Source organism: Bos javanicus, chromosome 28, assembly GCF_032452875.1.
Source record: "Bos javanicus breed banteng chromosome 28, ARS-OSU_banteng_1.0, whole genome shotgun sequence".
Lineage (NCBI taxonomy): Eukaryota > Metazoa > Chordata > Mammalia > Artiodactyla > Bovidae > Bos > Bos javanicus.
In genome coordinates, this window is record NC_083895.1 from 20,842,712 (window position 1) to 20,869,202 (window position 26,491).

General features: G+C 37.0%; 1 protein-coding gene across 4 annotated transcripts in view; it reads right to left on the reverse strand.

Moving 5' to 3' along the window:
- JMJD1C (jumonji domain containing 1C) overlaps window positions 1-26,491 on the reverse strand; it is a 316,030-nt gene that overhangs the window by 126,322 nt on the left and 163,217 nt on the right. The window lies entirely within an intron of this gene.

A 26,491-nucleotide genomic window follows, 5' to 3' on the forward strand; every position in this document is an offset into this window, starting at 1 on the left:
GGGGTTCTCCGGTGAATTCTACCAAACATTTAAAGGAAATTAATAGTAATCCTTCTCAAACTCTTCCATAAAACAGAACAGAGGAGAACTCTTCCAAACTCATTATAGAGGGCCAGCATTACCTTGATACTGAAAACAGACATGGATCTCCTTCACACACACACACACACACACACACACACACACACACACAGTTACACACAAATAACCCCAATGACCACAGATGTAAAAATCCTCAACAAAATATTAACAAACTAAATTCATTAACACATTAAAAGGATCATACCTCACTATCAAGTGGAATTTACTCAAGAGATGCAAAGATGATTAAATATCTACAAATCTGACAATGTGACATACCATGTTAAAAATTAAGGACAGAAACTATATGATTATCTCAAGATGCAATAAAAGCATTTGATGAAATTAAACATACATTTATGATTAAAAACGCTCAACTAAGCAGGTATAAAGAGAATATATGTCAACACAATAAACACCATATGTGATAAGTTGATAGCCAACATAATACTCAAGGGATAAAATCTGTGAAAGCTTTTCTTTAAAGATTAGGAATAAGATAAAGATGCCAATGCATGCCACTTTTACTCAACATAGTATTAGAGGTCCTAGCTAGAGCAATTAGGCAAGAAAAAGAAAAGGCATCCAAATTGGAAAAGAGGAAGTAAAACTATGACAACTTGCACATGACATGGTATTATATAATTCTTACCTAAGGTCTCCATCAGAAAATTGTTAGGACTAATAAATGAATTCAGTAAAGCTGGAAGATACAAGATCAAGACACAAAAATCTGTTGTGTTCCTTTACACTAATAATGAACTATAAGAAAAACAATCTTATTTACAACTGAATCAAAAAGAACACAATACCTAAGAATAAATTTAAGGAAGTGTAAAATCTATACTGTAAACTACAAAACATAAACAAAAGAAACTGAAAAAACACACAAATGTAACATATTCTGTGCTTCTGGGTTGTAAGAATTAACACTGTTAAAAATGTACACATTACCTAAAGCAATATACACATTCAATTCCTATCAGAATTCCAATCCTATTTTTCACAAAATAGAAAAAATAATCCTAAAATTTCTACAGAATCGGAAAAGACCCTGTATACCCAAAGCAACCTTGAAGAACAAAGCTGCAACAATTAAAACAGTATGGTATTGGTATTAAAAAAGCAGACAAATGGATCAGTGGGATATAATAAAAAGCCAAGAAATAAAACTCCTGTGTACATGGTCAATTCATTTATAACAAAGTAGCCAAAATACAAAGAGAAAAGGGAAGTCTCTTCAATAAACAGAGTTGGAAAAAGTGGACAAGCACATGCAAAATGATGAAAGAAATTGGAACACTAACTTTTACCATTAAAAACAAAACAAAACACCTTGCAATGGATTAAAAAGACGTGAATGTAAGATGTGAAACCATAAAGCTCCTAGAAAAAAACGTAGGTGGCAGTAACCTCCTTCATGCAGGTCTTGGTGATGATTTTCTAAATTTGATACCAAAAATAACAAAAGTAAAATTAAACAAGCGGGACTACATCAAACTAAAAAGCTTCTTCACATGGGGTGGGAGGTTCAAGAGGGAGGAAACATAGGTATACCTATGGCTGATTCATATGGCAGAAAACACTACATTGTAAAGCAATTATCCTCCAATTCAAAATAAATATATTTTTTATAAAAGCTTTTTCACAGCAAAGGAAACTGATAATAAAATGAAAAAAGCAAACTCGTGAATGGAAGAAAATAACTGCAAGTTATATATGTTGTAAAGGGCTGGTATGCAAACTATATAAAGAACTCATACAACTTCGTAGCAAAAAACCAAAAAAAACCAAAGATAAAGGAGCAGAGGATTTAAGTAAAGATTCTCCCAAAGAAGACATACAGATGGCCAACAGGTACGTGAAATAACAAGTAATGGTGAGAATGTGGAAAAAGGGATCCCTTCTGCACTGTTGGGGAAAGTAATTAGTGCAGTTCTTATGGAAAAAAAGTATGGACGGTCCTCAAAAAACTAAATATAGAACTACCACATAATCTAGCAATTCCACTTCTGGGTACTAATTTGAAAAGATATGTACTACCCTATGTTCACTGCACAGATACAGAAAACAGAAAGGTGAATTATTTTTGCTTTTATCTTTTATTTTAAATAAATTGAGTAATTTTCGTAAAAACCACAAAAACAAAAATAGAGCACCAAACCAAATTTAGGATTCTTAGGGTATCTGTCAATTGTTAACTTCTTTCCTGAAGCTATCTAATGAACAAATTAAATAAAAACAAATAACAAAAATTCCACTTGACACATTAGTTTCCTTTCTTTTCCTTTTGTTCATAGCACTTTAGACAATTTGACAAGTTGTATATCTACCAGTATGCAGGTTATCTGCCTTTCCCTTAGGATGAAAGCTTTTGTTTTTCTTTCACAGTGAATCCTCAAAATATAGAACAGTGCCTTACACCTAAGTAGCAGTATTGAATGAGTATCTGTTGAATGAATGAAAACACTTAGAACAATACTTGGAATACTTGATGTTACCTGTCATTGTCATCAATATCACTGTCATCATTATCTCACATGAATTGCAATCTTCTCTGAATTGGCTGTGGAATGTTTATAGCCCCAAAATTTCTTGATTCAATTGCAACTGACAATAGTTCTTTACAGTGTCTCTGGGGACTATAGTTATTCCTTAACTACTGTTATCAAGGCAGCTAGACTTTACATGGCTTTTGTCCTAAGTGTACTTAGCCATGTCAGTGATGTTTTTTAAAAAATCTTAAGGCAACACTTTTTGCACACCATCTTTTCTACCTCATAACATTTCAGAATGACTTAAAAAATCAAAACCCAAGAAAACTCAAGACTTCAGAAAGGAAAGCCAAGAATACTTTCTACTAAATTGAGTATAATGAAGATGATGTTTTCTAATTGCTTTTAAATCCAGCTCTTTCTCTCATGCTGTTAGCCTAAGTATACTCTTAGTTTGGAAGCTGCAATGAGTACAAATAAACTTCTGGTATTAAAACTGACATGGTGTTTGAACTGCCAATTTTACTACTTGTTCAGGACATGGCAAAGAGAAAAGGTACTTAAGGCCTCTGAGCACAATGCATTTATAAAAGAAACATAACAATGATAAAGAGGTTAAGGAAAAAATGAATATAAAATTCTTCAGAAAGACGGTCCTGATGGTCCAGTGGTTAAGAACCCGTCTTCCAATGCAGGGAATGTGGATTTGGTTCCTTATCAGGGATCTAAGATTCAATATGCCACCGGGCAACTACGCCTGTGCACTGCAACTACTGAGCCCTCACATTCGAGAGACCACTCAACACAAGTAAAGAACCTGTGTGCCACAAGCACTGAGCCCACACCCGGGAGCCTGCCTGCCATGACTACAGGGAAATTTGTGCACCATGATGAAGAGCCTGCGTTCTGCACAAAAGATCCTGGTTGCTGCAATAAAGATCCTGCATGTCTCACTAAGGCCCTAAGCAGCCAAATGAATGAATGAATCAATGAATGAAATGTATTTTAAAAAATTCTCTAGGGCCATAAGGTTGGGGAGTGTGTGTGGGATTAGGTTTGCTTCTGGAAATGAGCTTTTTTGACAACTATCGTTGTTGTACAGTCATTCAGTCATGTCCGATTCTTTGCGACTCCATGGAGTGCAGCACACCAGGCTTCCCTGTTTTTCACCATCTCTCAGAGCTTGCTCAAACTCTTGTCCATTCAGTCAGTGATGCCATCCAACCACTACATCCTCTGTCATCTCCTCCTGCCTTATATCTTTCCCAGCATCAGGGTCTTTTCCAGTGAACTGGCTCTTCATATCAGGTGGCCAAAGTACTGAAGCTTCAGTTTCAGCATCAGTCCTCCCAATGAATATTCATGGTTGATTTCCTTCATGGTGGACTCGTTTGATCTCCATGCAATCCAAGGGACTCCCAAGACTCTTCTCCAACACCACAACTGAAAGCATCAATTCTTCAGCACTTAGCCTTCTTTATGACAGCTCTCACATCCATATACGACTACTGGAAAGATCACAGCTTTGACTATACGGACCTCTATCAGCAAAGTAATGCCTCTGCTTTTTAATAAATTGTCTAGGTTTCTCATAGCTTTTCTTCTAGAAAGCAAGAGTCTTTTCATTTCATGGCTGCAAACTAAACACAAAAATCAGATTCTGATAATGCGCCTTTTCTCTGGCACATAAAGCTAAACTATAAATATTTATTGTTATTTTATTTTATTTTATTTTTTGGCTACAGTGGGTCTTCATTGCTGGGAGCAGGCTTTCTATGGTTGTGGCTCACGGGCTTCTCATTGCAGTAGCTTCTCTTTTTGCTAACCACGGATTCTAGGCACAAAGGACTCAGCAGTTGCAGTTCTTGCACTCTAGAGCACTGGCCCAGTAATTGTGGTTCACGGGCTTAGTTATTCCACAGTGAATAGGATATCCTGGACCAGGGATTGAACAGGTATCCCTTGCATTACAAGGTGGATTCTTAACCACTGGACTACCAGTGAAGCCCACGTTATTTTATTTTTAATATAATAAACACAAGGACTGATTCACAAAAGCTATATGAGTAATTTTAGAATACCAAGCAATTTTATCAAATTATTCCATCATTCTGGAGAAGGCAATGGCACCCCACTCCTGTACTCTTGCCTGGAAAATCCCATGGACGGAGGAGCCTGGTGGGCTGCAGTCCATGGGGTCGCTAAGAGTCGGACAGGACTGAGCGACTTCACTTTCACTTTTCACTTTCATGCATTGGAGAAGGAAATGGCAACCCACTCCAGTGTTCTTGCCTGGAGAATCCCAGGGACGGGGGAGCCTGGTGGGCTGCCATCTATGGGGTCGCACAGAGTCGGACACGACTGAAGCGACTTAGCAGCAGTAGCAGCATTCCATCATTCCACATACCCACCAGGAAAGTTAGATATCCCAACTATGTGGACTCTTCCAAACACCTGTAAATGTCACGTTTAAAATATTTCTGGGACTTTCCTGGTGGTCCAGTGGTTAACAACATGTCCTGCAATGCAGGGGACATGGGTTGGATTCCTGGTCAGACAACTAAAGCACCACACGCTACTGGGCAGCTAAGCCCACACTCCACAAGTAAGAGAGGCACACACACTGCAATGAAGATCTGTATGGCAAAACAGAGACTGGATGCAGCCAAAAAAAAATACATCTTCCTTCTCTCTGAGGATGATGTGATTATTGCTGTTGTTTTTCAGTCACTCAGGCATGTCTGACTCTTTGCAAACCCATGGAACTGCAGCACACCAGGCTTCCCTATCCTTCACCATCTCCCGGAGCATGCTCACACTCCTGTCCACTAAGTCAGTGATGCCACCCAACCATTTCTTCCGCTTTTATCCCTTTTTCCTCCTGGCTTCTATCTTTCACAGCATCAGTCTTTTCTAATGAGTCTGCTCTTTTCGCATCAGGTGGCCCGCATCAGTCCTTCCAATAAATATTCAGGACTGACTCCCTTTAGAACTGACTGACTTGATCTCCCTGCAGTCCAAGGGACTCAAGAGTCTTCTCCAACTCAGTTCAAAAGCATCAATTCCTTGGCGCTCAGCCTTCTTTATGGTCCAACTCTCACATAAATACATGACTCTGGAAAAACCATAGCTTTGACCACATAGACCTTTGTTAGCAAAGTAAAGTCTCAGCTTTTTAATATGCTGTCTAGGTTTGTCATAGCTTTTCGTCCAAGGAGCAAGCGTCTTTTAATTTCATCACTGCAGTTGTGATCGGCAATGATTCTGGAGTCCAAGAAACTAAAGTCTGTCACTGTTTCCATAGTTTCCCCATCTATTTGAGATGAAGTGATGGGACTGGATGCCATGATCTTAGTTTTTTGAATGCTGAGTTTTTAAGCGAGCTTTTTCACTTTCCTCTTTCACTTTCAAGAGGCTCTTTAGTTCCTCTTCACTTTCTGCCATAAAGGTGGTGTCATCTGCATATCTGAGGTTATTGATATTTCTCCCAGCAATCTTGATTCCAGCTTGTGCTTCATCCAACCTGGCTTTTCACACGATGTACTCTGCGTATAAGTTAAACAAGCAGGGTGACCATATACAGCCTTGACATACTCCTTTCCCAATTTGGAACCAGTCTGTTGTTCCATGCCTAGTCCTAACTGTTGCTTCTTGACCTGTATAGTTTTTTCAGGAGGCAGGTCAGGTGGTCTGGTGTTCCCATCTCTTGAAGAACTGTCCACAGTTTGTTGTGATCCATATAGTCTAAGCCTTTAGCATAGTCAATGAAGCAGATGTTTTTCTGGAATTCCTTTTTTTTTTTTTTTTATGATCCAATGGATGGTAGCAATTTGATCTCTGGTTCCTCTGCCTTTTCTAAATCCAGCTTGAACATCTGGAGTTTCTCAGTTCATGTACTACTGAAGCCTAGCTTGGAGAATTTTGAGCTTTTCTTTGCTAGCATTTGAAATGAGTGCAATTGTGCAGTAGTCTGAATATTTGACATTGCCCTTCTTTGGGACTAGAACAAAAACTGGTATTTTCCAGTCCTGTGGTTATTAATCACGCAGTATTTCCATTTCCATGTCAGTCAGTTCAGTTCAGTTGCTCAGTTGTGTCCAACTCTTTACGACCCCATGGACTGCAGTACGCCAGGCTTCTCTGTCCATCACCAACTCCTGGAGCTTGCTCAAACTCATATCCATCGAGTTGGTGATACCATTCAACCATCTCATCCTCTGTTGTCCCCATCTCCTCCTGCCTTCAATCTTACTTAGCATCAGAAAATGAGTCAGTTCTTTGCATCAGGTGGCCAAAGTATTGGAGTTTCAGCTTCAGCATCAGTCGTCCCAATGAATATTCAGGGCTGTTTTCCTTTAAGAAATCATTTCTATGTATTGTGTTAATTTATCTGCCCTTTTTCCTCATCCCTCATTCATGTTGTGTGCTATTAATTTATAGATATTACTTAATATACTCAATTACCTGATTGTTTGATACTGAAAAGTGTACTCATCAGGTCCTTGTGAACCCATTCAATGACTCTGTGTGTGTGTATCTATATATATATTTGGGAAAGATTCAATTTCATCTTTTTCCACAGGCTACCATTTTCCCCTAGCTGTATACATAGTAAAGTCCCTCCTTTTCTGATGCTTTATCTCTGTCACAAATCAAAATTTCAAATCATGCTCAGTTATGTTTTGCAGGCAGATATTTTACTGCATTGGTCAATTTGTCTATTCTGATGTCAAATGTCACACTGTTTTAACTGCTGGAGCTTCACAGACATCCTCTTAATTCATAGAAAAAAAATGACCACTTACAGCTGGATCTTCTTTCAAAACGTACATTATTTTTAGCCATTTTTCCAAATAAAATTTACTTTATCAACTTCAAAAAGAACTCCACCATGTTTACGACCAAATTTGCATTATATCTATAAATGAATATAATGCAGAACTGACATCATTTTATTGTTTATGTGTAGGTCTGGTATTATTTCTTCTTTAAATATGTCTGATACAATTCATCATTGAGATTGATTAGTGCAGTTTACTTTTTCCAAAAGTACCTCATTATAAATTAAATTTTTTTAATACATGGAGAGATAACTCAAGTAATCCCTTTCTTTCTCAGTAAGCTTTGGAGTTTGTGTCTCAAGGAATTTGCTCATTTCAAGAAAATAATCACATTTAAGTTTTCCATTATAGTCTCTTTATCCTTCTAATGATGTAGATCTGTAGTGATAATCTCTCTGCATTTCTTATACATAGTAATGTATATATTCTACCTTCTTGATCAGGCTTGAGGCTTATCAACTTTATTAATCTTTTCAAAGAATCAGCTCATGATTTCACTGATACTGTTTTATTTCACCAATTTCTCTATTTCCTTTCCTACTGTGAATTTAATTTTCTCTTCTTTTTTCACATTCTCAAGTTCTAGTTTCTTCAATCACTGATTTTGATCCTTTCTTCCTTTCTCATATAAGGATTTCAAGGTATAAGTTTTCTGTTAAGCACAACATTTTAGCTGCATCTCACGAATGTTATTGTTTTCATTTTTACTCAACTGAAAATATTTTCTTAATTTCCTTGTGACTTTGCTTTTTGACTCACTTAGTAGTGCATTAAATCTCTATAAATTGCCACATTTTCCAGGTAACTGTTACTGACCCCTAATTTCTAGGCAGAAAAATTTTAAGTTTATAGTGTACCTATTCCCTGTTCTCAAGTGCATTTTATCTGATATTAACATAGCCAGTTCACTTCTGTTTTAACTGGTGCTTGAAGAGCCTTTTCATCTCCATACTTTTACTTCTTAATATATGAGTGTGTTTTATTTTATATTTAATGTGCTTTACTCCTAGATGGTATATAGCTGGGATTTGCTTTGGCTCCCATTTAATAGTCTTTGGCATTTAATTGGGGTGCTTGGGAAATTTACAGTTCTTTTAAATACTGATTTGTCTAGTTTTAAATCTACCATCTGGCAATTTGATTTGTATTTGTCCATTTATTGTCTTTTTCCCCTCTTGGGATTATTTTAGTTTATATTTTTATTTTTACTAATGACTTATTTACTGTATCTCTTCATTGTTTCCAATGACTGCTCTAGGGTTTACAATAAGCATCATTAACTTATTATAGTCTACATTCAAATAATGTATCATTTCATTTATAAAGCAGAATTCTTTCAACAGTACACTTTTATTCCTCCCTCCTGTTCTTTATACTAATGTCATGATATATCTTAATTTTACCTGTTAGCAAACTGACAGATTTTTGCTTTCATCAGTCAGTGGCTGGACCTATTACATATATAGCACAGGGAATTCTGCTCAATACACTCTAATAACCTAGTTGTTGTTGTTCACTCACCCAGTCGTGTCTGACTCTTTGCAGCCCCATGGAGTGCAGCACACTGTCCCTGTCCCTCATCGTCTCCTGAAGTTTGCCCAAGTTCATGTCCGTTGCATCAGTGATGCCATCCAGCCATCTCATCCTCTGACACCCTCTTCTCTTTCTGCCCTCAATCTTTCCCAGCATCAGGGACTTTTCCAAAGGGTAAACTGGTTATAACAGGTGGCCAAAGTATTACAGCTTCAGCATCAGACCTTCCAATAAATATTCAGGGTTGATTTCCCTTAAGATTGACTAATTTGATTTCCCTGCTGTCCAAGAGACTGTCTAGAATCTTCTCCACCACCAGAGATAGAAGGTATCAATTCTTTGGCCTTCTGCCCTCTTTACAGTCCAGCTCTCACAACCATATGACCTTTGTCGGCAGAGTAATGTCTCTGCTTTTCAAGACACTGTCTAGGTTTCTCCTTGCTTTTCTGACAAGAAGCAACTGTCTTCTGATTTCATGGCTGCAGTCACCGTCCATAGTGATTTTAGAGCCCAAGAAGAGGCAATCTGTCACTACGTCCACCTTTTTCCCTTCTATCTGCCATGATGTAATGAAGCTGGATGCCATGATCTTAGTGTTGTTTTTTTTTTTTTAATATTGTTTTAAGCTGACTTTTTCACTCTCCTCCTTCACCCTCATCAAGAGGCTCTTTAGTTCCTCTTCACTTTTTGCCATTAGAGTGGATCACCCCTGTACCTGAGGTTGTTGATGTTACTCCCGCCTATCTTGAGTCCAACTTGTTTTTCATCCAGTCCGGTCTTTCTCATGATGTGCTCAGCCTATAGATTAAACAAACAGGGTGACAGCAGACAGCCAGGTTGTATTCCTTTCTCAATACTGAACCAATCAGTTGTTCCATACAGGGTTCTGTTGCTTCCTGACACACATATAGGTTTCTTAGGAGACAGGTAAGATGGTCTGGTATTTCCATCTCTTTAAGAGCTTTCCACAGTTTGTTACAATCCAGAGTCAATGGCTTTAGCATAGTCGATGAAACATAAATAGATGTTTTTCTGGAATTCCTTTGTCTTCTCTATAATCCAGTGAATGTTGGCAATTTGATCTCTGGTTCCTCTTCCTTTTCTTTCTTTTTTTTTTTCTCTTCCTTTTCTAAATCCAGCTTAGACATCTAATAACCTAAATGGGAATAATCCATATATTCCTGGCATCTATTCAGAGAAGTGTACAGAAAACAATGCACTCTTTTATAAGAAATGTTTTATGATTTTTAAACTAAATTTAGTGAACAAATAAGTCAATGGCCATTTAAAGAAACTAAAAAACTCTCCAAAATACCCAAAAACCACACACATGAAAAGCTTTAAAACAAAAAAATCTGTGTTTTGAAAAATTAATAATTTATTTCAGGCTTCAGTCCTCTTGTGTAGATTCAAGTTTTCATACGGTATCATTGTTCCTCTGCAGATTCAAGTTTTCACACAATATCATTGTTCTTCTGCCAAAAGGCCCTTAACACTTCTTGAACTTCATGTTTGCTAGTAACAAATTCACTTAGCATCTGTTTGACAAGTCTTTTCATTTCTCTTTATTCAGAAGTTTTTGTTTTCTGCACAAATAATTGTAGGTTTAGTGTTTTCTTTCAGCACTTTAAAGATGCCATTCCACTATTCTTATGGACTGAAAACTGTCTGGCAAGTAGTCCATTTGTTCACCTGACGGTAACTTGTCTTTATTCACTTGCGGTGCTGTGCTTAGGTCCTCAGTCACGTCCAACACTTTGCAATCCCATGGACTGTATCCTTCTGGTCTCCTCTGTTCATGGAGATTCTCCAGACAAAGTTGCCATGTCCTCCTCCAGAGGATCTTCCCTATCCAGGTATCGAACCCAGGTCTCCTGCACTGCAGGTGGACTCTTTACCATCTCAGCCACTAGGGAAGCCCAAGAATACTGGATGTAGTGGCCTATCCTTCCTCTTGGGGATCTTCCCAACCTAGGAATTGAACAGGGGTCTCATGCATTGCAGGCGGATTCTTTACCAGCTGTGCTACCAGGGAAGCCATATATTCACCCGCTACTTTAAGCATTTTCTCTTTCTCAGGGATTGGATTATGACATACCTTGGTATGTAACTGTTTTCCTTTTTGGTGTGTTTGTTTTGTTTATGTTACTCTGAGTCTGCCAATTTATAATGTTCTTCCCAATATCAAAAGTTTTTGGATATCATTTCATCAAATATTTTTGTTAGCTGCCTCTTTGCTGGAACATTAATCATGGATATGTTAGAATGTCTGATATAATCCAATAGGCCACCAAGACTTTATTGTGTCCTTCCCCACCAGTTGGCTTTGTCCCTCATTTGGAATAGTTACTATTATTACCTTAAGATCACTGATCTTTTCTTTTGCTGCATCTAATATCCTGTTAAGCCCATCCAGGCAATTTTTCATTTCAGTAACTGGACTTTTTTTCATCACTAAATATTCACTTGGGTTTTTATATCTTATATTTCTGCCATGTTCATGTTTTGCATAAATCCTTGCATACACTGACTGCATTTATAGTAGATTTTCAAGTCTTTTGTGCAATTTTCCTTCCTATCAACAGTTTGCCTTTTGGAAATATGTATTTCTTGTCTACAAAGTACAGGAGATGAGAATACATGTGTAAAAAATTTTTATACCAGTGTGACTTTGCTAAGACATCAATGTTTATGATTTTTTTAAATGTATGAAAGTTAGGTCTGAAAAATTAAAAATTAAAACAATAAGAGTTCCTTCAACACAGTTTGAAAAGTACTGATGTAGACTTTTAATTCTGAATTCGTATTTTCTCTATTCTTTGGTCTCAGCTACATTTGTTTGGGGGAAAAAAAAAAGTAACTGAAGTATTTCATTTCAATGCTTCATCTAAATCTATTTTTATTATTTTAAAAAATTATTCATGTATTTATCTTTGGCTGTGCTGGGTCTTCATTGCTGCAAGGGTTTTTCTCTAGTTACAGAGAGCAAGGGCTGTCTTTGTTGCAGTGCGCAGGCTTCTCATTGAGGTGACTTCTCTTGTCACAGAGCATTGGCTCTATGGTGTGCAGACTTCAGCAGCTGTGGCAAGTGGACTCAACAGTTGCAGTTCCTGGAGTCTAGAGCACAGGCTCAATGGTTGAGGTGCCTCAGCTTTTTTGCCCCACAAAATGTGAGATTTTCCCGGATCAGGGTCGAACATGTGTCTCCTACAATGCCAGGCAGACTCTTTACCACTGAGCCATCAGGGAAGCCCTAAAGCTATTTTTAAAGTGAAAATTTATATAGTAGACCTTTAGAGACTTAACATGCATACTAACATTTTTTATTTTGCCTTTATATTTCAATGGCAGTTTAACTGGATGAAAAATTTCAAGTTCTTTTCAAACTTTTGTAAATATGAAGGCATTTCCTATTCATATTCAGAACTGCTGTTAAAATGTGATGTTATCTAATTCTTCATTTAATGGGACTTCTCTCCCATCTTTTGAGAAGTTTTAGATCTTTATTTCTGTTTGACAGTTTTACATTTAATCTTGTGTTGTGGGTTTTTACTAGTCTCTCCTTTGACTCTTCTATGAAACTTTTTTAATTTAAAAATACTCATCCCACCATTCCTCCCTGTCTCTAATTCGGGAAAGCCCCTCCTCTTTATTCCTTCAAATATATTCTCCTCCACTTTTTTTTTCCTTTCCTGAGATTCTTTTCATCTGAAAATTAGTACCCTTATTTTTTTTCAATATCTCTCAATCTTTTCTTACATATTCTATATTCATAACCTTTCCTGCTTTTTTTCTGTGAGATCATTTCACTGTAATCTTCCAATTAACTATTTCATTCTTCTAACAGATCATTCTATTATTTATCTTATTTTTGTATTCAATTCTAGCTGTTTAAACTGAATTATTTTCTTTTGAATTTTTTGTTTTGCACTGTTAATATCTTTCTTGAAATTTTTAAGCATGTGTACATATGTTTCATAATAATTCCATAGTCTCTGTTTGTCTATTTTTGTATTTCCATTACAAATGAAATCTATAATCAGTACATTATTTTTCTTTTCTGTGGAATGTCTTACTGCTTTGGCCTGTGCCCTCATTTTCTTCTAGGAAAACTCACTCAAGCAAAGTATATGGAAGAAGGCCAGATCATAGTCTCTGTCGGCCCTATTGGGCTTAGAATACTGAGGCAGAAAATATCTAAGGTAAAAAGTTTCAGGCACCAGAAGAAAACTACACTCAATGTATGTTCTTATAGTATACAATTCTACCTCAAGAAACAAACAAAAAATTACAAAACAATAACCTAACATTATTCCTAGAGCAATTAAAAAGAGAACAAAAAACTCTCAATGTTACTAGAAGGAAAGAAATCATAAAGATCAGAGCAGAACTAAATGAAAAAGAATTAAAACAAAGGCAAAGATCAATAAAACTAAAACCTGGTTCTTTGAAAAGATAAACAAACAAACCAATAACAAGACTCATCAACAAAAAAAGAAGATTCATATCAATAAAACTAGAAATGAAAAAGAAGTTGCAACTGACACCACAGAAATACAAATCATCATGAGAGAGTACTACAAGCAACTATATGACAATAAAAGGAACAACCTGGAAGAAATGGACAAATTCTCAGAACAGTACAACTTTCCATGACCGACCCATGAAGAAATAGAAGATATGTACAGACCAATCACAAGCACTTACACTGAAACTATGATTAAAAATTTCCCAACAAACAAGAGCCCAGGGACTGACTGCTTCACAAGCAAATTCATGAAAGTGAAAGAGGAGAGTGAAAAAGTTGGCTTAAAACTCAACATTCAAAAAACAAAGATTATGGCATCCGGTCCCATCACTTCAAGGCAAATAGATGGGGAAACAATGGAAACAGTGACAGACTTTATTTTCTTGGATTCCAAAATCACTGTGGATGGTGACTGCAACCATGAAATTAAAAGACGCTTGCTCCTTGGACAAAAAGCTACCACCATATTAAAAAGCATATTAAAAAGCAGACATGTTACTTTGCCAACAAAGGTCCGTGTAGTCAAAGCTATGGTTTTTCCAGTAGTCACGTATGGATGTGAGAGTTGGACTATAAAGAAAGCTGAGTGCTGAAAAACTGATGCTTTTGAACTGTGGTTTTGAAGAAGCCTCTTGACAGTCCCTTAGAAAGCAAGGAGATCCCACCAGTCCATCCTAAAGGAAATCAGTCCTGAATATTCATTGGAAGGACTGATGCTGAAGCTGAAGCTTCAGTACTTTGGCCATCTGATACAAAGAACTAACTCATTGGAAAAGACCCTAATTCTGGGCAAGATTGAAGGCAGGAGGAAAAGGCGACGACAGACGATGAAATGGTTGGATGGGATCACCAATTTGATGGACAAGAGTTTTAGCAAGCTCAGGGAGTTGGTGATGGACAGGGAAGCCTGGCGTGCTGCAGTCCACGGGGTCGCAAAGAGTCAGACACGACTGAGCAACTGAACTGAACTGAACTGAACACCTATCCTTCTCAAACTCTTCCAAAACACTGCAGAAGGAGGAATACTCCCAAACTCAAGGCCACCATCACCCTGATACTAAAACCAGACAAGATAGAATAAGAAAATAAAATTAACACCAGTATCACTGATGAACAGTAGTAAAAATCCTCAAAATATGATTAGCATGCAATCAAACAACACATTAAAAGGATCACACACTATAATCAAGTGGGATTGATCCCAGGGATGAAAGCATTCCTCAATAAACACCAATCAATCAGTTCGATATACCATACAAACAAACTGAAGGATAAAAACCATATGACAATAATCTCAATAGATGCAGAAAAAGCATTCAACAAAATTCAATATCCCTTTATGATAAAAACTTTTCAGAAAGTGGGCACAGAAGAAACTTACCTCAACATAGGGGCTTCCCTGGTGGCTCAGACAGTCAAGAGTCTGCCTGCAATGCGGAAGACCTGAGTTTGATCCCTGGGTCAGGAAGATCCCATGGAGAAAGGAATGGCTACTCACTCTAGTCCTCTTGCCTGCAGAATTCCATAGACAGAGGAACCTGGCAGGCTACAGTCCACGTGGTCACAAAGAGCTGGACATGACTGAGTGACTAACATGCACACCTCAACAAAACAAAGCCCATATATGACAAACCAACAGCAGACATTATTCTCAATGGTGAAAAAAATGAAAGCATTTTCTTTAAGATCAGGAAGAAGACATGGGTGCCCACTCTTGTCACTATTAATTCAATATAGTTTTGGAAATCCTAGCCATGGCAATCAAGAACAAAAAGAAATAAAAGAAATCCAAATTGGAAAAGAAGTAGTAAAACTGTCAGTGTTTGCAGATGACATGATACTACACAGAGAAAATCCAAAATATACCACCAAAAAACTAGCTAATCAATTAATTTAGTAAAGTTTCCAGGTACAAAATTAATACACAGAAATCTCTTGTATTCCTATCCACTGCTACTGCTACTGCTAAGTTACTTCAGTCGTGTTTGACTCTGTGCGACCCCAGACAGCAGCCCACCAGGCTCCCCCATCCCTGGGATTCTCCAGGCAAGAACACTGGAGTGGGTTGCCATTTCCTTCTCCAATGCATGAAAGTGAAAAGTCAAAGTGAAGTCACTCAGTCATGTCCAATTCTTAGCAACCCCATGGACTGCAGCCTACCAGGCTCCTCCGCCCATGGGATTTTCCAGGCAAGAGAACAGGAGTGGGGTACCATTGCCTTTTCCGTTTCTATCCACTAACAACAAAAAAATGGCAACCCACTCCAGTATTCTTGCCTGGAGAATCCCAGGGACAGAGGAGCCTGGTGGGCTGCTGTCTATGGGGTCACACAGAGTTGGACACGACTGACACGATTTAGCAGCAGAAAACAGAAACAACAGAAAATGAGAAAGAAAAATTAAGGAAACAACTCCACTTACCACTGCAACAGAAACAATAAAATACATAGGAATTAACAACCTACCTAAGAAGAAAAAGACCTGTATGCAGAAAACCATAAGATACTGATGAAAGAGGACACAAACAGATGGAGAGATATATCGTGTTCTTAGGTTGGGAGAATCAATAATGTGAAAATGACTGTACTGCAGAACTCTGGATTCACAGAGTCAATGCAATGCCTATCAAATTACCAAGGCCATTTTTCACATAACTAGAACAAAAAATTTTACAATTTGTATGGAAACACAACGTACCTTGAATAGCCAAAGCAATCCTGAGAAAGAAAAATGGAGCTGGAGGAATCAGTCTCCCTGACTATAGACTATACTACAAAGCTACACTAATGAAGACAGTAGGGTTCTAGCACAAAAAAGAAACACAGATCAACGGAATAGAAAACCCACAGAGAAACCCATATACCTATGGTCACTGTGTCTTTGACAAAGGAGGCAAGAATACGCAATGAAGAAAGACAGCCTCTTCAGTAAGTGGTGATGGGAAAAGCTGGACAGCTACATGTAAAAGAGTGAAATTAGAACACTTCCTAACACCATACACAAAAGTAAACTCAAAATGGATTAAAGACCTAAATGTAAGGCTAGACAGACAAGTCTCAGAATGGGACAAAGTATCTGCAAACGGAGCAAATGACACAGGATAACTTTCCAAAATATACAAGCAGCTCATGCAGATCAGTATCAAATAAACAACGCAATCAAAAAATGGGCAAACCAACATTTATCCACAGAAGACATACAGCCAGCCAACAACATGATGACACATGAAAAGATGCTCAAGCTCACTTATTATTAGAGAACTGCAAATAAAAACTACAATGAATTATCACCTAACACAGGTCAGAATGGCCACCATCAAAAAAGGCCTACAAACTATAAATGTTACAGAGGGTATGGAGAAAAGGAAATCCACTTGCACTATTGGTAGATATGTAAATTGATACAACCACTAGGCACAACAGTATGGAGGTTCCTTAAAAAACTAAAAATAAAACTATCCATATGACCCAGCAATCTAACTGCTGGGCATATACCCTAGAAAATCATAGCTCAAAAAGACACATGTACCCCAATGCTCATTGCAGCACTATTTACAATAGCCAGGACATGGAAGCAATCTAAAAGTCCAGCAACAGATAAAGAAGATGTAGTACATATATACAGTGGAACGTTACTCAGTCATAAAAAGGAATGACAGTGGGTCATTTGTAGTGATGTGGATAAACCTAAGAGTCTGACACACCGAGTGAAGTAAGTCAGAAAGAGAAAAACAAATATTGTATATTAATACATATATATGGAATCTAGGAAAATGGTACTGATGACTCTATTCACAGGGCAGGAACAGAGATGTAAACACAGAGAACGGACTTTTGGAAATGGTAGGAAGGAGAGGGTGTGCTGAATTTAGAGAGCAGCACTGACATATATACACCACCATGTTTAAAACAGATAGCTAGTTGGAAGATGCTGTTTAGCACAGGGAGCTCAGCTTGGTGCTCTGTAATGACCCAGAAGGTTGGGAAGGGGGGTTGGGTGGGACAGTCTCAAGAGGGAGGGGATATATGTATATATATAACTGATTCACATAGGGCTTCCCTGATAGCTCAGTTGGTAAAGAATCCGCCTGCAATGCAGGAGACCTCAGTTCAATTCCTGGGTTGGAAAGATCCGCTCGAGAAGGGATAGGCTACCCACTCTAGTACTCTTGGGTTTCTCATTGTGGCTCAGCTGGTAAAGAATCCGCCTGCAAGGTGGGAGACCTGGGTTGGATCTCTAGATTGGGAAGATCCCCTGGAGAAGGGAAAGGCTACCACTCCGGTATTCTGGCCTGGAGAATTCCACAGACTGTATAGTCCATGGGGTCACAAAGAGCCACACATGACAGAGCAACTTTCACTTTCTTTTTCACTCCATAACTGATTTACACACTCAACACTGTAAAACAATTATATTCCTATTTTTTTTAAAAAACTGATGTATGAAAAATTCCCATATAAATGAAAATTAGACACTACTGGGCAAAGAAGAGAGAGAGGAGAGCATAGGACATAAACGGTTACCTAGCCAAAAGCCAAGCAGGGCCAGGCTGAGACATTAAGTAAGAAAGTCAAGAAACATTTCATTCAGAGTCATGAAAGTAAGTGCCTAGTCAAAAATACAGGGAAAGCTTAATGGCTACAATAAACTAATTGAGCCTAGAGAGAACACTAATGTGTCTGGAAGTGCAAATTGGTAAATAATGGCTATTCATTCAGAAAACAGGAATTACACTGAGTGCAAGAAAGGTAACAGAAAACTAAGAACCAACTCTCATGTATTCTTAGTATACTTAAATGTGATATAAAATGAGACGACAGGTACAAGAGACCTGGCTTTTTCTCTTCTTGAAAATAACTGTAAATAACAATAAAACAAATAAAAATTAATCAATACTTTCATCATCTAAACAATGACAATAGCTAAATTTTATTAAGCTTATTGCACACCACAGACCACGTTATGCATTCTCTCAATTTTTAAATAATTTATCTTGAATGCACTCAACACTATCTAGTTTATCCTTATAACAAATACCATTTTAATATGTAATAGCTTGAGAAATCAAGGTTCAGAAAAATAATCAAATTTCACAAAACCAAGTAAATGGCTGAGCCCATAACTCAAACTCATGTCTTATCTCAATGAAGAGCACGCTAAGACTCTTTAAGGGAGGCAGTAGCAAAAAATACGGCCCACAATCTAAGGAGCTTCCAGTAGTGATGGAGACCAGATTAATACACACAAAACACCATAAAATTATTTTAGATTGACTACAAGATATAAACAGAGAAGCCCAATGGAAAAGAAGGTTCTTATTTAGACACACTCATTCATTGAACAAATGTTTCCGGAGACCCTGATATGTGCTAGGCACCGGTATTAGCAAAGGAGATAGATACCTCAGTATATCAACAAAATTCCTGCCTATGGAGATCACAGTCCTAATATGTATGTGCATGAGTGGAAAGGAAATGGCAAGAAAAAGTCAGATGGTGGTTAAGCACATTTTATAAAGAAGAGAGATTTTCAGGATTTTAAACTTTCTTTGATTAAATTTATATGCAGTGATTACTCAATAATCAGAGAAAGTTTAAAATGTCGAAACACTAACCAACAGAATGATCTGAGAGTATTGGGAAAAAATTGGCAGTACACTGATAACTCTCGAATTTGTGTGTATTTGAAATTTTTCATGATAAAAGAACAAAATATTCCAAGAATTCCCTGGTGGTCCAGGACTCTGTGCTTTCACTGCCTAGGGCCCAGGCTCAATCCCTGGTAGGGAAACTAAGATCCCACAAGCTGCTCAGGATGCCCCCATTCCCAAAAAAGACAAAATATTTTCAGGAAAGAAAGATTCTAGCCCCCTAAATTATTATAAATAGATATATAGATATTTTCATAAGTAAATAAAATAATATTATATTTGTGGACAAGTGTGAAGTGTTGGGTTTATTTCCAAAGTTGTTCCAGTAAGGGCTTAATGTCATAGCTGATTTATATTACATATGATTTTGTTAACAAAATTGAAAGTCAACATACATATATATAAATGCACAAATATGGGAATAATTTTTATTTAAAATTAAGTGTTTTCCTTCCCAGACAGTGTATTTCTTGAGAACACTGATAAATAACTTTGCATCTTTCTATTCCAAGTACATAACATGTGCTAGCATCTAACACAATCTTAATGTCTAATAGATAGTCGTATCAAAAAGTTTAATATAGCTTATGTATTTTAACTCTGCTAAAAGGAAGACTTTACTCAATCTGAGGCACTGGTTTTGGTTATATTTAAGAAATTTAAATAGGCAATTATGTAGAAACCATTATATTTTAATTCTATTTCACAAGATGTAGGATTCTTAGCATATTCTATCTATGTTATACTAAATTGCTTCAGTCGTGTTCGACTCTGTGGGACCCCATGGATAGCAGCCCACCAGGCTCCTCTGTCCATGGAATTCTCCAGGCAAGAATATCGGAGTGGGTTGCCATTTCCTTCTCCATAATATGCTGTCTAGGTTGGTCATAACTTTCCTTGAGTTATGACCATCTATTACATCCATAGATTTCCTTCCATCTATTCTATCTATAGATGATGAAAACCATTAACCTTAAAAGGTAAGATATTAATTTCTTTTAAATGAGACATTATTTAAATGTAAGACATAACATGAATACTCCCTTCCTTGCATATGAGGAAGGTAAAATACTGCTACTAGAAATTTGTCTCAAAGAGAAAATTTGAGTAAAAATGCTACCACCATCACTACTGCCCTGCAAAATTTTCCCACCTATTTAAACAGTTATGATCCACAGGGAATTATGAGGTAGAAACCTAAAAGCAATAACCACACAGTTATCCTGCTACAAAAATAAGGAAATGCCTTTTAACAATCTCTTCATATGAACACTTGCTATTTTGTCTTAAGATTTTTTTCAGTGCCTGCAAATGAAGTACAAGGCTCATTTCACCTTGATCTCATTTCTCAGTTAAATTCTGGATATTTAAACACTTAAAACTTTTTTCAACAAAATTTACTTCTAAGTATAAACATATTTCCTTAAATCAAATGCCAAAACTAAAGAAATAAAATGTACTAAAATCCAAGATTATTCTGAGTGCTGCTAAAAAGCAAAGAAGGAACTTGAATGATACATGGCACCCTTAAATGACCTTCAAACACTGTACCGACTAAACTCCAGGGCAGGGGGTGGCAACTACTGTCACAGAATACATTAAATGCTAACTCACAGGTGGTAACAGACATATTCTATTATCCTTTGGCACGTAACACTTTTTCAGCACTATTAAATCTGATTTATTGTCATAAAAAGTTCTGATTAATAAAGGAGAAACACAACAACATGATCTTTGCTATTCTTTCCCAATATAAATTTGTGTTCAAACAAGTCTGTGGTTTTTTTTTAAAATTGAGACTTAATTTTTTTTAGATTTACAAAAATACATGTAATTTGGCCTTCACTTTAATATATCAATAATCAAATTTTATCAATTCCATGTTCTTTGAATTAAAATAGTAATGAACATAAGTTAATATAATCTGTAATTACATGTCCTATGAGTACATTCAGGCAATTTTGTTTTAAATTGTGATTTCTTTTGTTTTTTAATTTGTTTCCTAGCTAGGAAGTTCTGGTTCTTCACAGGAAGAACTGACCTAGAAAAATGGAGACACTACCTCACAGAGGATAAGGTCAGACAGGGCAGTCTGACAAAGCGCCTCTGAATATTGCTATCAGAAACTGTCATTCTAAGTAGCTCCGACCTTGATAATAAAATCTGTAACACAACCAACCTGAATACAGAATCCAAAACTGGGGTTGATCTAGGAGTGAGAACAATGCAAGAAAAATCTTAGTACTGTATGAAACATCTTTGTAGTATATAAAAAATTTTGTTTTTCAATATAGTGCGATAGTAGAGAAAAATATGATCATCAGATGCAGTATTCCATAAAATTTGTTATCTCTTCATAACAAAAAAGAATCAGACAACATACGAAAACTTCCTTAACCAGCAGAGACAAACATAATATGGATATATTTTAAGTCTGAAATCACATCTATTTACCACTTCAGTGACAGTCCAATGAATTAAAGACAAAAAATATTTTTCTAAATTTAAAAATCACTGAAACATATTAAAAAATACATAAATACATGCAGAAAACAGTACAGAATGAAATGTCAATAAAGATGTTAGTACTTCCTAAATTGATGTAATTGCAATAAAAAATATCCAGTCATTATTGTGCAATCTGACCAGTTAATTTGCTACTAACTGTGGTATCTGAGTTCTACAATGTCCTCTTGATTCACTTTCATTTTTAATTTTCTTGAATATGTCTTTACTTTACAGTTTGAGTCTTCATTACACCATTATGTGGATATTCTATTCATCTGTTTCTACTGTACACTGGTTTTATTTGGTTTTTCATCCCTGTATCCCTTTAGGCTAGACAGAGATCTTCTAACTGGTTTTCTCAGATACTATATAGAGAAAATAAAGATAATTTGAAGCTTTTGGTAATATTATCTTTCCAGGGATAGAATAACATTTCTTTTTAACAGGCAGCTTAAAGCAAAGGATACTAGTAAAGCTCAGATCATTGTAAACCAGTGATGGAGATGACTGAACACTGGGCTTTAATTCCTATAAAGCCTGGTCTATTTCAGTTACTATTTAGTGCTTCTTAAAAGAGGGAGACTTGTTCACATTTGGCAATATATGGAAACATTTTCCATCATCACAATGAAAATACAAGAAGGGGCTGGTACAGGTATCTACTGAATAGAGAGAGGGATGTAGCTAAACATCTTTCAATGTACAAGACAGTTTCCCACAACAAAGAATTGTCTCATCCACAGTGTTAACAGTGCTGAAATTGAGAAACATTGATTTAGAGTATAGTTTCTTCAGGTTTTAACATAAAATCTAAGAGATTTAAGGCAAAAGTTTTCTTCTTAGAGGTCATGAACTCAAACTTTTATCTTCCTAGTCCAGTAAGTGTGACAAGATTAACTACTTAACTTCTCAGCCTCTTGGTGGTCTTTTCTAGAATCTGCTGACCTTAGGGGATAAAGAAAGCCCAAGTGTCAGTCTCAATATACTAGTTTTCTTTTCCCCCTAGAGCTTTAACCCTGTAATTTTTCGCAGCTTCAGACACTATATGATGTCCTAAAGATTATTTAATTTTTATTCAGCTTTTCCAGTGACTCTCAATAGTAGAGCTGATTCAGATTACCTTCTCTACCTGACAAGGTTCTAAATATATATGGGAGAACAAAAGGACAAGCAGCAGCACTATACTCCCGAAGAACAATGACATGGTTGGCTTGGCTTGCCCCACCAGATTTCAAGCCATTCTAACAAACACACAAGAAAAAAAGATTTTTTAATTAAAAAAAAAAAAAAAAGCAAACCAAAAACCCGAAAAAGAAGACAACAACAACAACAAAAAAGTCCTCAAATAAATAAAGAAATACTAATTACACTATGTGTTACTAGAATAGGAATGTGGAGAGGGGAGGATAGAAAAGATAAATCCTTCAAATAAGCTAAACATACATGGAGACAAATGACAAAAGCAGGCATTAAAGACTGATGGAAACAGGACCGAGTCTTTCCTGAGGCAACTGGTTACACAAATAAAGTAAGGAAGTAAACATTTAACAACTACCTCACAGCATATACAGTCAATTTTAGGTGGAACAAAGAGGAAAAAAACAAAAACGAGTGTATGGCAGCTAAAAACAAAATGAATGAAAAAACTACCAAACATAATCAAACTGTAAAATGGACAACAGCCATGGTCAGATATTTAACTGAAGAGGAAATACAGATGGCAAATAAGCACATGAGATCAACACCATTAGCCATTAGAGAATTACAGACTAAAACTACAGCAAGGTATTATTTCACAAATAATGAATGACTAACACACAATAATAGTGATGACACCAAATGCTGGCAAGGACACAAAGAAACTGGATCATTCATATATTACTGATGAAAACGTAAAATGGTATGCTCACTATGGAAAAGAAAATGGCACTTTTTTATAAACTAAACATGTATTTGCCACATGACCCAGTAAAATAAACTTTCAGGTGGCATTTATCCCAGAAAAAAAGAAAACAAACTAACGTCAAAACAGAAAACTGTTGACGAACGTTCATAGCATCTTTATTCCTAATAGCAAAAAACTGGAAATAATGCTAATGTCCTTCAACAGGTGAAGATGAAACAAACTGGTACGTCTATACCTTGGAAATGTTACTCAGCAATAAAAAGAAACTTACTGATGCACACAAAAAATAAGGAAATTGTGCTTAGTGAAAAATTCCATCCCTTTTTAGATGGATACAGTATGATTCCACTAAGATAAAATTTTTGAAATAACAAAATTATAGAGATAGAAAAAGATTCGTGGTTTTCAGGGACTGGGTACTACAAAAGTGTATCTCCTGAGGGATCCATGTGAAGGAACTATTCTGTACCTTGACTGTGGTGGTGGTCACATAAATCTAAACCGTTATGGAACTGGATGCAACACACACATACACAGAGTACGTTAAAAACTGGTGAAGTCTGAATACACAACTGTTATTTCCTCACTGTTCGTCACTAATTCAGCACTATTCAGCAATAATACTGAATTATGCTATTGCTGAATAAGATGTCATACTATTAGGAGAAACTAGGTTTCTTTCTATGCTTCCCAGGGTAAGTCTCTTTCCCTCTCTGAGCCTCAGGTCCTGTTTGTAGGTGGATTCTAATTCCACTAGTTTCTTCTAGCCTAGAAAGTATAAACTCATCCATAGACTGCAGATGTACTACAGGGACTCCACTGAAAAGAAAGGCAGAAATGCAACAAATTCAGGACACCCAGTCTCTGTGCCCAGATGAATGCCAGAGAGCTCAGAGACAGAAGAGCAATCATGTGGCCCCAAAGACCACTTATTCATGAGCAGGGACAATATACAGCCTTGAAGTGCTCCTTTCCAAATTCTCAACAGTCAGTGTTCCATGTCTGGTTCTAACTGGTGCTTCTTGACCTGCATACAGGTTCTCAGGAGGCAAGCAAAGTGGTCTGGTATTCTGATCTAGATCTTGAAGAATTTCACACAGTTTGTTGGGACCCAAACAGTTAAATGTTTTGGCATAGCAATGAAGCAGAGTAGATGCTTTTCTTAAATTCTCTTCCTTTTTCTATGATCCAACGGATGCTGGCAATTTGATCTCTGGTTCATCTGCCTTTTCTCAATCCAGCTTGTACATCTGGAAGTTTTCGGTTCATGTACTGCTGAAGCCTAGGTTGAAGGATTTTGAGCACTACCTTGCTAGCATGTGAAATGAGTGCAACTGTGCGGTAGTTTGAACATTCTTTGGCATTGCCATTCTTTGGGATTGGAATGAAAACTGACCTTTTCCAGTCCTATGGCCACTGCTGAATTTTCCAAATTTGCTGACATACTGAGTGCAGCACGCTAATAGCATTATCTTTCAGGATTTGAAATAGCTCAGCTGGAATTTCAACACCTCTACTAGCTTTATTTGTAGTAATGCTTCCTATGGCCCACTTAACTTCACACTCCAGGATGTCTGGCTCTAGGTGAATGATCACACCCTTATGGTTATTTGGGTCATTAAGACTTTTTCTGTACAATTCTTCTGTGTATTCTTGCCACCTCTTCTTAATCTCTTCTGCTTCTGTTAGCTCCTCGCCATTTCTGTCCTTTATTGAGCCCACCTTTGCATGAAATGTTCCCTTGGTATCTCCAATTTTCTAGTAGAAATCGCTAGACTTCCCCATTCTATTGTTTTCCTCTATTTCTTTACTTTGTTCACTTAAGAAGGCTTTTTTATCTCGTGTTTCTATTCTCTGGAATTCTGCATTCAGTTGGGTATAACTTTCCCTTTCTCCCTTGCCTTTCACTTCTCTTCTTTATTTCAGCTATCTGTAAAGCCTTCTCAGACAACCATTTTGCCTTTCTGCATTTTTCTTTGGGATGGTTATCATAAGTTTGTTTTCTAAACCTGTGAGTCTGTTTCTCCTTTTTTAAGTAAACTCATTTGTATCATTTTTTTAGATTTCAATTATAAGTGATATCATACAATATTGTCTTCTCTGTCTGACTTATGGCACTTAGTATGATAATCTCTAGGTCCATCCACGTTGCTGAATATAGCATTACTTTATTTTAAAATTTAACTGTTGTTTTATATTGAAGTATAGTGGCAGAAAGTGAAGAGGAACTAAAAAGCCTCTTGATGAAAGTGAAAGTGGAGAGTGAAAAAGTTGGCTTAAAGCTCAACATTCAGAAAACGAAGATCATGGCATCCGGTCCCATCACTTCATGGGAAATAGATGGGGAAACAGTGGAAACAGTGTCAGACTTTATTTTCAGGGGCTCCAAAATCACTGCAGATGGTGACTGCAGCCATGAAATTAAAAGACGCTTACTCCTTGGAAGGAAAGCTATGACCAACCTAGATAGCATATTCAAAAGCAGAGACATTACTTTGCCAACAAAGGTTCGTCTAGTCAAGTCTATGGTTTTTCCTGTGGTCATGTATGGATGTGAGAGTTGGACTGTGAAGAAGGCTGAGCGCCGAAGAATTGATGCTTTTGAACTGTGGTACTGGAGAAGACTCTTGAGAGTCCTTTGGACTGCAAGGAGATCCAACCAGTCCATTCTGAAGGAGATCAGTCCTGGGATTTCTTTGGAAGGAATGATGCTAAAGCTGAAACTCCAGTACTTTGGCCACCTCATGAGAAGGGTTGATTCATTGGAAAAGACTCTGATGCTGGGAGGGACTGGGGGCAAGAGGAGAAAGGGACAACAGAGGATGAGATGGCTGGATGGCATCAGTGACTCAACAGATGTGAGTCTCAGTGAACTCCGAGAGTTGGTGATGAACAGGGAGGCCTGGCGTGCTGCGATTCATGGGGTTGCAGAGAGTCGGACACGACTGAG